Here is a 13,197-nt window from a genome sequence, read left to right as displayed (position 1 = left end):
AAAGAAGAGAGCGCCCAGGCAACAGCAGCCCGCACGTTTCTCAGTGAAAGGGAGAAGTCCCTGACTTCATCCAGTCCTCTGAGCAAAGCAGGCAGAGGGAGAGAAACTTTCTTTCCTTCCTCTTTCCTGCCACGAATTCCTCATTGGCTCTTGAAAACGCAGGGCTTCTTCGGAAAAACTAGGCCGCGGTGCAGGGATCCTTCCAGAGGAGCAACGACATAGTTTGAGCTGGAAGGGCTTGGCAGAGCAGCCGGGGAGAAAAGGCCTCTTGCTATTCTCTTTTCTTTCTGCCTGAATGCGGTCAATTCGCACTTGCTAAAGCAAGGTTTCCCAGCACAAACTACAAAGCAGCTACTCTCTCCTGGCAGAGGAAGTGCCATGCAGTGTTGCCCTGGCGAGATAGTGTTGCTACAGTGAGGCCCAGGGAAAACACACTGCCTAGAGATATCCTAGCAGAGCCCTGAGTTTCCCCACAGGAATGTATGTCACTTTCAGTTCCTTGCCAGCAACGGAGCTCAGAGGCAACGTCAGATTGTGTGTATCTCAGGGAGAGAAAGAACACTGTGACTTCCCCCGTTCCTCTGACGAAAGCGGTTAGAGGGAGAAAAGCGTCCTTTGCTTTCGCTTTCCCGCAAGGAGCTCGGCAGATCTGCCCTTCGCGAAGGGCCGTTTTCCCCCGGAGAACTGCCTCGCCGTAGCCCGGTTCTGGAAGTGGAACGAGTATGCAGTGTTAGCGTTCAGCTATTGTGAAGGCTCGCTTTGGCCCAGGGCAAACGAAGCGCCGGGGGAAATCTTAGCAGAGCCCGGCGCCTTTCCACGGTTCAAAGCGTGGAACTGCAGACTCTTTTGCAAAGAAGAGAGCGCCCAGGCAACAGCAGCCCGCACGTTTCTCAGTGAAAGGGAGAAGTCCCTGACTTCATCCAGTCCTCTGAGCAAAGCAGGCAGAGGGAGAGAAACTTTCTTTCCTTCCTCTTTCCTGCCACGAATTCCTCATTTGCTCTTGCAAACGCAGGGCTTCTTCGGAAAAACTACGCCGCGGTGCAGGGATCCTTCCAGAGGAGCAACGACATAGTTTGAGCTGGAAGGGCTTGGCAGAGCAGCCGGGGAGAAAAGGCCTCTTGCTATTCTCTTTTCTTTCTGCCTGAATGCGGTCAATTCGCACTTGCCAAAGCAAGGTTTCCCAGCACAAACTACAAAGCAGCAGCTCTCTCCTGGCAGAGGAAGTGCCATGCAGTGTTGCCCTGGCGAGATAGTGTTGCTACAGTGAGGCCCAGGGAAAACACACTGCCTAGAGAAATCCTAGCAGAGCCCTGAGTTTCCCCACAGGAATGTATGTCACTTTCAGTTCCTTGCCAGCAACGGAGCTCAGAGGCAACGTCAGATTGTGTGTATCTCAGGGAGAGAAAGAACACTGTGACTTCCCCCGTTCCTCTGACGAAAGCGGTTAGAGGGAGAAAAGCGTCCTTTGCTTTCGCTTTCCCGCAAGGAGCTCGGCAGATCTGCCCTTCGCGAAGGGCCGTTTTCCCCCGGAGAACTGCCTCGCCGTAGCCCGGTTCTGGAAGTGGAACGAGTATGCAGTGTTAGCGTTCAGCTATTGTGAAGGCTCGCTTTGGCCCAGGGCAAACGAAGCGCCGGGGGAAATCTTAGCAGAGCCCGGCGCCTTTCCACGGTTCAAAGCGTGGAACTGCAGACTCTTTTGCAAAGAAGAGAGCGCCCAGGCAACAGCAGCCCGCACGTTTCTCAGTGAAAGGGAGAACTCCCTGACTTCATCCAGTCCTCTGAGCAAAGCAGGCAGAGGGAGAGAAACTTTCTTTCCTTCCTCTTTCCTGCCACGAATTCCTCATTGGCTCTTGAAAACGCAGGGCTTCTTCGGAAAAACTAGGCCGCGGTGCAGGGATCCTTCCAGAGGAGCAACGACATAGTTTGAGCTGGAAGGGCTTGGCAGAGCAGCCGGGGAGAAAAGGCCTCTTGCTATTCTCTTTTCTTTCTGCCTGAATGCGGTCAATTCGCACTTGCTAAAGCAAGGTTTCCCAGCACAAACTACAAAGCAGCTACTCTCTCCTGGCAGAGGAAGTGCCATGCAGTGTTGCCCTGGCGAGATAGTGTTGCTACAGTGAGGCCCAGGGAAAACACACTGCCTAGAGATATCCTAGCAGAGCCCTGAGTTTCCCCACAGGAATGTATGTCACTTTCAGTTCCTTGCCAGCAACGGAGCTCAGAGGCAACGTCAGATTGTGTGTATCTCAGGGAGAGAAAGAACACTGTGACTTCCCCCGTTCCTCTGACGAAAGCGGTTAGAGGGAGAAAAGCGTCCTTTGCTTTCGCTTTCCCGCAAGGAGCTCGGCAGATCTGCCCTTCGCGAAGGGCCGTTTTCCCCCGGAGAACTGCCTCGCCGTAGCCCGGTTCTGGAAGTGGAACGAGTATGCAGTGTTAGCGTTCAGCTATTGTGAAGGCTCGCTTTGGCCCAGGGCAAACGAAGCGCCGGGGGAAATCTTAGCAGAGCCCGGCGCCTTTCCACGGTTCAAAGCGTGGAACTGCAGACTCTTTTGCAAAGAAGAGAGCGCCCAGGCAACAGCAGCCCGCACGTTTCTCAGTGAAAGGGAGAAGTCCCTGACTTCATCCAGTCCTCTGAGCAAAGCAGGCAGAGGGAGAGAAACTTTCTTTCCTTCCTCTTTCCTGCCACGAATTCCTCATTTGCTCTTGCAAACGCAGGGCTTCTTCGGAAAAACTACGCCGCGGTGCAGGGATCCTTCCAGAGGAGCAACGACATAGTTTGAGCTGGAAGGGCTTGGCAGAGCAGCCGGGGAGAAAAGGCCTCTTGCTATTCTCTTTTCTTTCTGCCTGAATGCGGTCAATTCGCACTTGCCAAAGCAAGGTTTCCCAGCACAAACTACAAAGCAGCAGCTCTCTCCTGGCAGAGGAAGTGCCATGCAGTGTTGCCCTGGCGAGATAGTGTTGCTACAGTGAGGCCCAGGGAAAACACACTGCCTAGAGAAATCCTAGCAGAGCCCTGAGTTTCCCCACAGGAATGTATGTCACTTTCAGTTCCTTGCCAGCAACGGAGCTCAGAGGCAACGTCAGATTGTGTGTATCTCAGGGAGAGAAAGAACACTGTGACTTCCCCCGTTCCTCTGACGAAAGCGGTTAGAGGGAGAAAAGCGTCCTTTGCTTTCGCTTTCCCGCAAGGAGCTCGGCAGATCTGCCCTTCGCGAAGGGCCGTTTTCCCCCGGAGAACTGCCTCGCCGTAGCCCGGTTCTGGAAGTGGAACGAGTATGCAGTGTTAGCGTTCAGCTATTGTGAAGGCTCGCTTTGGCCCAGGGCAAACGAAGCGCCGGGGGAAATCTTAGCAGAGCCCGGCGCCTTTCCACGGTTCAAAGCGTGGAACTGCAGACTCTTTTGCAAAGAAGAGAGCGCCCAGGCAACAGCAGCCCGCACGTTTCTCAGTGAAAGGGAGAACTCCCTGACTTCATCCAGTCCTCTGAGCAAAGCAGGCAGAGGGAGAGAAACTTTCTTTCCTTCCTCTTTCCTGCCACGAATTCCTCATTTGCTCTTGCAAACGCAGGGCTTCTTCGGAAAAACTAGGCCGCGGTGCAGGGATCCTTCCAGAGGAGCAACGACATAGTTTGAGCTGGAAGGGCTTGGCAGAGCAGCCGGGGAGAAAAGGCCTCTTGCTATTCTCTTTTCTTTCTGCCTGAATGCGGTCAATTGGCACTTGCCAAAGCAAGGTTTCCCAGCACAAACTACAAAGCAGCAGCTCCCTCCTGGCAGAGGAAGTGCCATGCAGTGTTGCCCTGGCGAGATAGTGTTGCTACAGTGAGGCCCAGGGAAAACACACTGCCTACAGAAATCCTAGCAGAACCCTGAGTTTCCCCACAGGAATGTATGTCACTTTCAGTTCCTTGCCAGCAACGGAGCTCAGGGGCAGCGTCAGAATGTGTGTATCTCAGGGAGAGAAAGAACACTGTGACTTCCCCCGTTCCTCTGACGAAAGCGGTTAGAGGGAGAAAAGCGTCCTTTGCTTTCGCTTTCCCGCAAGGAGCTCGGCAGATCTGCCCTTCGCGAAGGGCCGTTTTCCCCCGGAGAACTGCCTCGCCGTAGCCCGGTTCTGGAAGTGGAACGAGTATGCAGTGTTAGCGTTCAGCTATTGTGAAGGCTCGCTTTGGCCCAGGGTAAACGAAGCGCCGGGGAAAATCTTAGCAGAGCCCGGCGCCTTTCCACGGTTCAAAGCGTGGAACTGCAGACTCTTTTGCAGAGAAGAGAGCGCCCAGGCAACAGCAGCCCGCACGTTTCTCAGTGAAAGGGAGAAGTCCCTGACTTCATCCAGTCCTCTGAGCAAAGCAGGCAGAGGGAGAGAAACTTTCTTTCCTTCCTCTTTCCTGCCACGAATTCCTCATTTGCTCTTGCAAACGCAGGGCTTCTTCGGAAAAACTAGGCCGCGGTGCAGGGATCCTTCCAGAGGAGCAACGACATAGTTTGAGCTGGAAGGGCTTGGCAGAGCAGCCGGGGAGAAAAGGCCTCTTGCTATTCTCTTTTCTTTCTGCCTGAATGCGGTCAATTCGCACTTGCCAAAGCAAGGTTTCCCAGCACAAACTACAAAGCAGCAGCTCTCTCCTGGCAGAGGAAGTGCCATGCAGTGTTGCCCTGGCGAGATAGTGTTGCTACAGTGAGGCCCAGGGAAAACACACTGCCTAGAGAAATCCTAGCAGAGCCCTGAGTTTCCCCACAGGAATGTATGTCACTTTCAGTTCCTTGCCAGCAACGGAGCTCAGAGGCAACGTCAGATTGTGTGTATCTCAGGGAGAGAAAGAACACTGTGACTTCCCCCGTTCCTCTGACGAAAGCGGTTAGAGGGAGAAAAGCGTCCTTTGCTTTCGCTTTCCCGCAAGGAGCTCGGCAGATCTGCCCTTCGCGAAGGGCCGTTTTCCCCCGGAGAACTGCCTCGCCGTAGCCCGGTTCTGGAAGTGGAACGAGTATGCAGTGTTAGCGTTCAGCTATTGTGAAGGCTCGCTTTGGCCCAGGGCAAACGAAGCGCCGGGGGAAATCTTAGCAGAGCCCGGCGCCTTTCCACGGTTCAAAGCGTGGAACTGCAGACTCTTTTGCAAAGAAGAGAGCGCCCAGGCAACAGCAGCCCGCACGTTTCTCAGTGAAAGGGAGAAGTCCCTGACTTCATCCAGTCCTCTGAGCAAAGCAGGCAGAGGGAGAGAAACTTTCTTTCCTTCCTCTTTCCTGCCACGAATTCCTCATTTGCTCTTGCAAACGCAGGGCTTCTTCGGAAAAACTAGGCCGCGGTGCAGGGATCCTTCCAGAGGAGCAACGACATAGTTTGAGCTGGAAGGGCTTGGCAGAGCAGCCGGGGAGAAAAGGCCTCTTGCTATTCTCTTTTCTTTCTGCCTGAATGCGGTCAATTCGCACTTGCCAAAGCAAGGTTTCCCAGCACAAACTACAAAGCAGCAGCTCCCTCCTGGCAGAGGAAGTGCCATGCAGTGTTGCCCTGGCGAGATAGTGTTGCTACAGTGAGGCCCAGGGAAAACACACTGCCTAGAGAAATCCTAGCAGAGCCCTGAGTTTCCCCACAGGAATGTATGTCACTTTCAGTTCCTTGCCAGCAACGGAGCTCAGGGGCAGCGTCACATTGTCTGTATCTCAGGGAGAGAAAGAACACTGTGACTTCCCCCGTTCCTCTGACGAAAGCGGTTAGAGGGAGAAAAGCGTCCTTTGCTTTCGCTTTCCCGCAAGGAGCTCGGCAGATCTGCCCTTCGCGAAGGGCCGTTTTCCCCCGGAGAACTGCCTCGCCGTAGCCCGGTTCTGGAAGTGGAACGAGTATGCAGTGTTAGGGTTCAGCTATTGTGAAGGCTCGCTTTGGCCCAGGGCAAACGAAGCGCCGGGGGAAATCTTAGCAGAGCCCGGCGCCTTTCCACGGTTCAAAGCGTGGAACTGCAGACTCTTTTGCAAAGAAGAGAGCGCCCAGGCAACAGCAGCCCGCACGTTTCTCAGTGAAAGGGAGAAGTCCCTGACTTCATCCAGTCCTCTGAGCAAAGCAGGCAGAGGGAGAGAAACTTTCTTTCCTTCCTCTTTCCTGCCACGAATTCCTCATTTGCTCTTGAAAACGCAGGGCTTCTTCGGAAAAACTAGGCCGCGGTGCAGGGATCCTTCCAGAGGAGCAACGACATAGTTTGAGCTGGAAGGGCTTGGCAGAGCAGCCGGGGAGAAAAGGCCTCTTGCTATTCTCTTTTCTTTCTGCCTGAATGCGGTCAATTCGCACTTGCTAAAGCAAGGTTTCCCAGCACAAACTACAAAGCAGCTACTCTCTCCTGGCAGAGGAAGTGCCATGCAGTGTTGCCCTGGCGAGATAGTGTTGCTACAGTGAGGCCCAGGGAAAACACACTGCCTAGAGATATCCTAGCAGAGCCCTGAGTTTCCCCACAGGAATGTATGTCACTTTCAGTTCCTTGCCAGCAACGGAGCTCAGAGGCAACGTCAGATTGTGTGTATCTCAGGGAGAGAAAGAACACTGTGACTTCCCCCGTTCCTCTGACGAAAGCGGTTAGAGGGAGAAAAGCGTCCTTTGCTTTCGCTTTCCCGCAAGGAGCTCGGCAGATCTGCCCTTCGCGAAGGGCCTTTTTCCCCCGGAGAACTGCCTCGCCGTAGCCCGGTTCTGGAAGTGGAACGAGTATGCAGTGTTAGCGTTCAGCTATTGTGAAGGCTCGCTTTGGCCCAGGGCAAACGAAGCGCCGGGGGAAATCTTAGCAGAGCCCGGCGCCTTTCCACGGTTCAAAGCGTGGAACTGCAGACTCTTTTGCAAAGAAGAGAGCGCCCAGGCAACAGCAGCCCGCACGTTTCTCAGTGAAAGGGAGAAGTCCCTGACTTCATCCAGTCCTCTGAGCAAAGCAGGCAGAGGGAGAGAAACTTTCTTTCCTTCCTCTTTCCTGCCACGAATTCCTCATTTGCTCTTGCAAACGCAGGGCTTCTTCGGAAAAACTAGGCCGCGGTGCAGGGATCCTTCCAGAGGAGCAACGACATAGTTTGAGCTGGAAGGGCTTGGCAGAGCAGCCGGGGAGAAAAGGCCTCTTGCTATTCTCTTTTCTTTCTGCCTGAATGCGGTCAATTCGCACTTGCCAAAGCAAGGTTTCCCAGCACAAACTACAAAGCAGCAGCTCTCTCCTGGCAGAGGAAGTGCCATGCAGTGTTGCCCTGGCGAGATAGTGTTGCTACAGTGAGGCCCAGGGAAAACACACTGCCTAGAGAAATCCTAGCAGAGCCCTGAGTTTCCCCACAGGAATGTATGTCACTTTCAGTTCCTTGCCAGCAACGGAGCTCAGAGGCAACGTCAGATTGTGTGTATCTCAGGGAGAGAAAGAACACTGTGACTTCCCCCGTTCCTCTGACGAAAGCGGTTAGAGGGAGAAAAGCGTCCTTTGCTTTCGCTTTCCCGCAAGGAGCTCGGCAGATCTGCCCTTCGCGAAGGGCCGTTTTCCCCCGGAGAACTGCCTCGCCGTAGCCCGGTTCTGGAAGTGGAACGAGTATGCAGTGTTAGCGTTCAGCTATTGTGAAGGCTCGCTTTGGCCCAGGGCAAACGAAGCGCCGGGGGAAATCTTAGCAGAGCCCGGCGCCTTTCCACGGTTCAAAGCGTGGAACTGCAGACTCTTTTGCAAAGAAGAGAGCGCCCAGGCAACAGCAGCCCGCACGTTTCTCAGTGAAAGGGAGAAGTCCCTGACTTCATCCAGTCCTCTGAGCAAAGCAGGCAGAGGGAGAGAAACTTTCTTTCCTTCCTCTTTCCTGCCACGAATTCCTCATTTGCTCTTGCAAACGCAGGGCTTCTTCGGAAAAACTACGCCGCGGTGCAGGGATCCTTCCAGAGGAGCAACGACATAGTTTGAGCTGGAAGGGCTTGGCAGAGCAGCCGGGGAGAAAAGGCCTCTTGCTATTCTCTTTTCTTTCTGCCTGAATGCGGTCAATTGGCACTTGCCAAAGCAAGGTTTCCCAGCACAAACTACAAAGCAGCAGCTCCCTCCTGGCAGAGGAAGTGCCATGCAGTGTTGCCCTGGCGAGATAGTGTTGCTACAGTGAGGCCCAGGGAAAACACACTGCCTACAGAAATCCTAGCAGAGCCCTGAGTTTCCCCACAGGAATGTATGTCACTTTCAGTTCCTTGCCAGCAACGGAGCTCAGGGGCAGCGTCAGAATGTGTGTATCTCAGGGAGAGAAAGAACACTGTGACTTCCCCCGTTCCTCTGACGAAAGCGGTTAGAGGGAGAAAAGCGTCCTTTGCTTTCGCTTTCGCGCAATGAGCTCGGCAGATCTGCCCTTCGCGAAGGGCCGTTTTCCCCCGGAGAACTGCCTCGCCGTAGCCCGGTTCTGGAAGTGGAACGAGTATGCAGTGTTAGCGTTCAGCTATTGTGAAGGCTCGCTTTGGCCCAGGGCAAACGAAGCGCCGGGGGAAATCTTAGCAGAGCCCGGCGCCTTTCCACGGTTCAAAGCGTGGAACTGCAGACTCTTTTGCAAAGAAGAGAGCGCCCAGGCAACAGCAGCCCGCACGTTTCTCAGTGAAAGGGAGAAGTCCCTGACTTCATCCAGTCCTCTGAGCAAAGCAGGCAGAGGGAGAGAAACTTTCTTTCCTTCCTCTTTCCTGCCACGAATTCCTCATTTGCTCTTGCAAACGCAGGGCTTCTTCGGAAAAACTACGCCGCGGTGCAGGGATCCTTCCAGAGGAGCAACGACATAGTTTGAGCTGGAAGGGCTTGGCAGAGCAGCCGGGGAGAAAAGGCCTCTTGCTATTCTCTTTTCTTTCTGCCTGAATGCGGTCAATTCGCACTTGCCAAAGCAAGGTTTCCCAGCACAAACTACAAAGCAGCGACTCTCTCCTGGCAGAGGAAGTGCCATGCAGTATTGCCCTGGCGAGATAGTGTTGCTACAGTGAGGCCCAGGGAAAACACACTGCCTACAGAAATCCTAGCAGAGCCCTGTGTTTCCCCACAGCAATGTATGTCACTTTCAGTTCCTTGCCAGCAACGGAGCTCAGAGGCAACGTCAGATTGTGTGTATCTCAGGGAGAGAAAGAACACTGTGACTTCCCCCGTTCCTCTGACGAAAGCGGTTAGAGGGAGAAAAGCGTCCTTTGCTTTCGCTTTCCCTCAAGGAGCTCGGCAGATCTGCCCTTCGCGAAGGGCCGTTTTCCCCCGGAGAACTGCCTCGCCGTAGCCCGGTTCTGGAAGTGGAACGAGTATGCAGTGTTAGCGTTCAGCTATTGTGAAGGCTCGCTTTGGCCCAGGGCAAACGAAGCGCCGGGGGAAATCTTAGCAGAGCCCGGCGCCTTTCCACGGTTCAAAGCGTGGAACTGCAGACTCTTTTGCAAAGAAGAGAGCGCCCAGGCAACAGCAGCCCGCACGTTTCTCAGTGAAAGGGAGAACTCCCTGACTTCATCCAGTCCTCTGAGCAAAGCAGGCAGAGGGAGAGAAACTTTCTTTCCTTCCTCTTTCCTGCCACGAATTCCTCATTTGCTCTTGCAAACGCAGGGCTTCTTCGGAAAAACTACGCCGCGGTGCAGGGATCCTTCCAGAGGAGCAACGACATAGTTTGAGCTGGAAGGGCTTGGCAGAGCAGCCGGGGAGAAAAGGCCTCTTGCTATTCTCTTTTCTTTCTGCCTGAATGCGGTCAATTGGCACTTGCCAAAGCAAGGTTTCCCAGCACAAACTACAAAGCAGCAGCTCCCTCCTGGCAGAGGAAGTGCCATGCAGTGTTGCCCTGGCGAGATAGTGTTGCTACAGTGAGGCCCAGGGAAAACACACTGCCTACAGAAATCCTAGCAGAGCCCTGAGTTTCCCCACAGGAATGTATGTCACTTTCAGTTCCTTGCCAGCAACGGAGCTCAGAGGCAACGTCAGATTGTGTGTATCTCAGGGAGAGAAAGAACACTGTGACTTCCCCCGTTCCTCTGACGAAAGCGGTTAGAGGGAGAAAAGCGTCCTTTGCTTTCGCTTTCCCGCAAGGAGCTCGGCAGATCTGCCCTTCGCGAAGGGCCGTTTTCCCCCGGAGAACTGCCTCGCCGTAGCCCGGTTCTGGAAGTGGAACGAGTATGCAGTGTTAGCGTTCAGCTATTGTGAAGGCTCGCTTTGGCCCAGGGTAAACGGAGCGCCGGGGAAAATCTTAGCAGAGCCCGGTGCCTTTCCACGGTTCAAAGCGTGGAACTGCAGACTCTTTTGCAGAGAAGAGAGCGCCCAGGCAACAGCAGCCCGCACGTTTCTCAGTGAAAGGGAGAAGTCCCTGACTTCATCCAGTCCTCTGAGCAAAGCAGGCAGAGGGAGAGAAACTTTCTTTCCTTCCTCTTTCCTGCCACGAATTCCTCATTTGCTCTTGCAAACGCAGGGCTTCTTCGGAAAAACTACGCCGCGGTGCAGGGATCCTTCCAGAGGAGCAACGACATAGTTTGAGCTGGAAGGGCTTGGCAGAGCAGCCGGGGAGAAAAGGCCTCTTGCTATTCTCTTCTTTCTGCCTGAATGCGGTCAATTCGCACTTGCCAAAGCAAGGTTTCCCAGCACAAACTACAAAGCAGCAGCTCTCTCCTGGCAGAGGAAGTGCCATGCAGTGTTGCCCTGGCGAGATAGTGTTTGCTACAGTGAGGCCCAGGGAAAACACACTGCCTAGAGAAATCCTAGCAGAGCCCTGAGTTTCCCCACAGGAATGTATGTCACTTTCAGTTCCTTGCCAGCAACGGAGCTCAGGGGCAGGCGTCACATTGTCTGTATCTCAGGGAGAGAAAGAACACTGTGACTTCCCCCGTTCCTCTGACGAAAGCGGTTAGAGGGAGAAAAGCGTCCTTTGCTTTCGCTTTCCCGCAAGGAGCTCGGCAGATCTGCCCTTCGCGAAGGGCCGTTTTCCCCCCGGAGAACTGCCTCGCCGTAGCCCCGGTTCTGGAAGTGGAACGAGTATGCAGTGTTAGCGTTCAGCTATTGTGAAGGCTCGCTTTGGCCCAGGGCAAACGAAGCGCCCGGGGGAAATCTTAGCAGAGCCCGGCGCCTTTCCACGGTTCAAAGCGTGGAACTGCAGACTCTTTTGCAAAGAAGAGAGCGCCCAGGCAACAGCAGCCCGCACGTTTCTCAGTGAAAGGGAGAAGTCCCTGACTTCATCCAGTCCTCTGAGCAAAGCAGGCAGAGGGAGAGAAACTTCTTTCCTTCCTCTTTCCTGCCACGAATTCCTCATTTGCTCTTGCAAACGCAGGGCTTCTTCGGAAAAAACTAGGCCGCGGTGCAGGGATCCTTCCAGAGGAGCAACGACATAGTTTGAGCTGGAAGGGCTTGGCAGAGCAGCCGGGGAGAAAGGCCTCTTGCTATTCTCTTTTCTTTCTGCCTGAATGCGGTCAATTCGCACTTGCCAAAGCAAGGTTTCCCAGCACAAACTACAAAGCAGCAGCTCCCTCCTGGCAGAGAAGTGCCATGCAGTGTTGCCCTGGCGAGATAGTGTTGCTACAGTGAGGCCCAGGGAAAACACACTGCCTAGAGAAATCCTAGCAGAGCCCTGAGTTTCCCCACAGGAATGTATGTCACTTTCAGTTCCTTGCCAGCAACGGAGCTCAGGGGCAGCGTCACATTGTCTGTATCTCAGGGAGAGAAAGAACACTGTGACTTCCCCCGTTCCTCTGACGAAAGCGGTTAGAGGGGAGAAAAGCGTCCTTTGCTTTCGCTTTCCCGCAAGGAGCTCGGCAGATCTGCCCTTCGCGAAGGGCCGTTTTCCCCCGGAGAACTGCCTCGCCGTAGCCCGGTTCTGGAAGGTGGAACGAGTATGCAGTGTTAGGGTTCAGCTATTGTGAAGGCTCGCTTTGGCCCAGGGCAAACCGAAGCGCCGGGGGAAATCTTAGCAGAGCCCCGGCGCCTTTCCACGGTTCAAAGCGTGGAACTGCAGACTCTTTTGCAAAGAAGAGAGCGCCCAGGCAACAGCAGCCCGCACGTTTCTCAGTGAAAGGGAGAAGTCCCTGACTTCATCCAGTCCTCTGAGCAAAGCAGGCAGAGGGAGAGAAACTTTCTTTCCTTCCTCTTTCATGCCACGAATTCCTCATTTGCTCTTGCAAACGCAGGGCTTCTTCGGAAAAACTACGCCGCGGTGCAGGGATCCTTCCAGAGGAGCAACGACATAGTTTGAGCTGGAAGGGCTTGGCAGAGCAGCCGGGGAGAAAAGGCCTCTTGCTATTCTCTTTTCTTTCTGCCTGAGATGCGGTCAATTCGCACTTGCCAAAGCAAGGTTTCCCAGCACAAACTACAAAGCAGCAGCTCTCTCCTGGCAGAGGAAGTTGCCATGCAGTGTTGCCCTGGCGAGATAGTGTTTGCTACAGTGAGGCCCAGGGAAAACACACTGCCTAGAGAAATCCTAGCAGAGCCCTGAGTTTCCCCCACAGGAATGTATGTCACTTTCAGTTCCTTGCCAGCAACGGAGCTCAGAGGCAACGTGCAGATTGTGTGTATCTCAGGGAGAGAAAGAACACTGTGACTTCCCCCCGTTCCTCTGACGAAAGCGGTTAGAGGGAGAAAAGCGTCCTTTGCTTTCGCTTTCCCGCAAGGAGCTCGGCAGATCTGCCCTTCGCGAAGGGCCGTTTTCCCCCGGAGAACTGCCTCGCCGTAGCCCGGTTCTGGAAGTGGAACGAGTATGCAGTGTTAGCGTTCAGCTATTGTGAAGGCTCGCTTTGGCCCAGGGCAAACGAAGCGCCGGGGGAAATCTTAGCAGAGCCCGGCGCCTTTCCACGGTTCAAAGCGTGGAACTGCAGACTCTTTTGCAAAGAAGAGAGCGCCCAGGCAACAGCAGCCCGCACGTTTCTCAGTGAAAGGGAGAAGTCCCTGACTTCATCCAGTCCTCTGAGCAAAGCAGGCAGAGGGAGAGAAACTTTCTTTCCTTCCTCTTTCCTGCCACGAATTCCTCATTTGCTCTTGCAAACGCAGGGGCTTCTTCGGAAAAACTACGCCGCGGTGCAGGGATCCTTCCAGAGGAGCAACGACATAGTTTGAGCTGGAAGGGCTTGGCAGAGCAGCCGGGAGAGAAAAGGCCTCTTGCTATTCTCTTTTCTTTCTGCCTGAATGCGGTCAATTGGCACTTGCCAAAGCAAGGTTTCCCAGCACAAACTACAAAGCAGCAGCTCCCTCCTGGCAGAGGAAGTGCCATGCAGTGTTGCCCTGGCGAGATAGTGTTGCTACGAGTGAGGCCCAGGGAAAACAC

Source organism: Elephas maximus, chromosome 13, assembly GCF_024166365.1.
Source record: "Elephas maximus indicus isolate mEleMax1 chromosome 13, mEleMax1 primary haplotype, whole genome shotgun sequence".
Classification (NCBI taxonomy): Eukaryota; Metazoa; Chordata; class Mammalia; order Proboscidea; family Elephantidae; genus Elephas; species Elephas maximus.
This window is presented reverse-complemented; position numbering follows the sequence as displayed.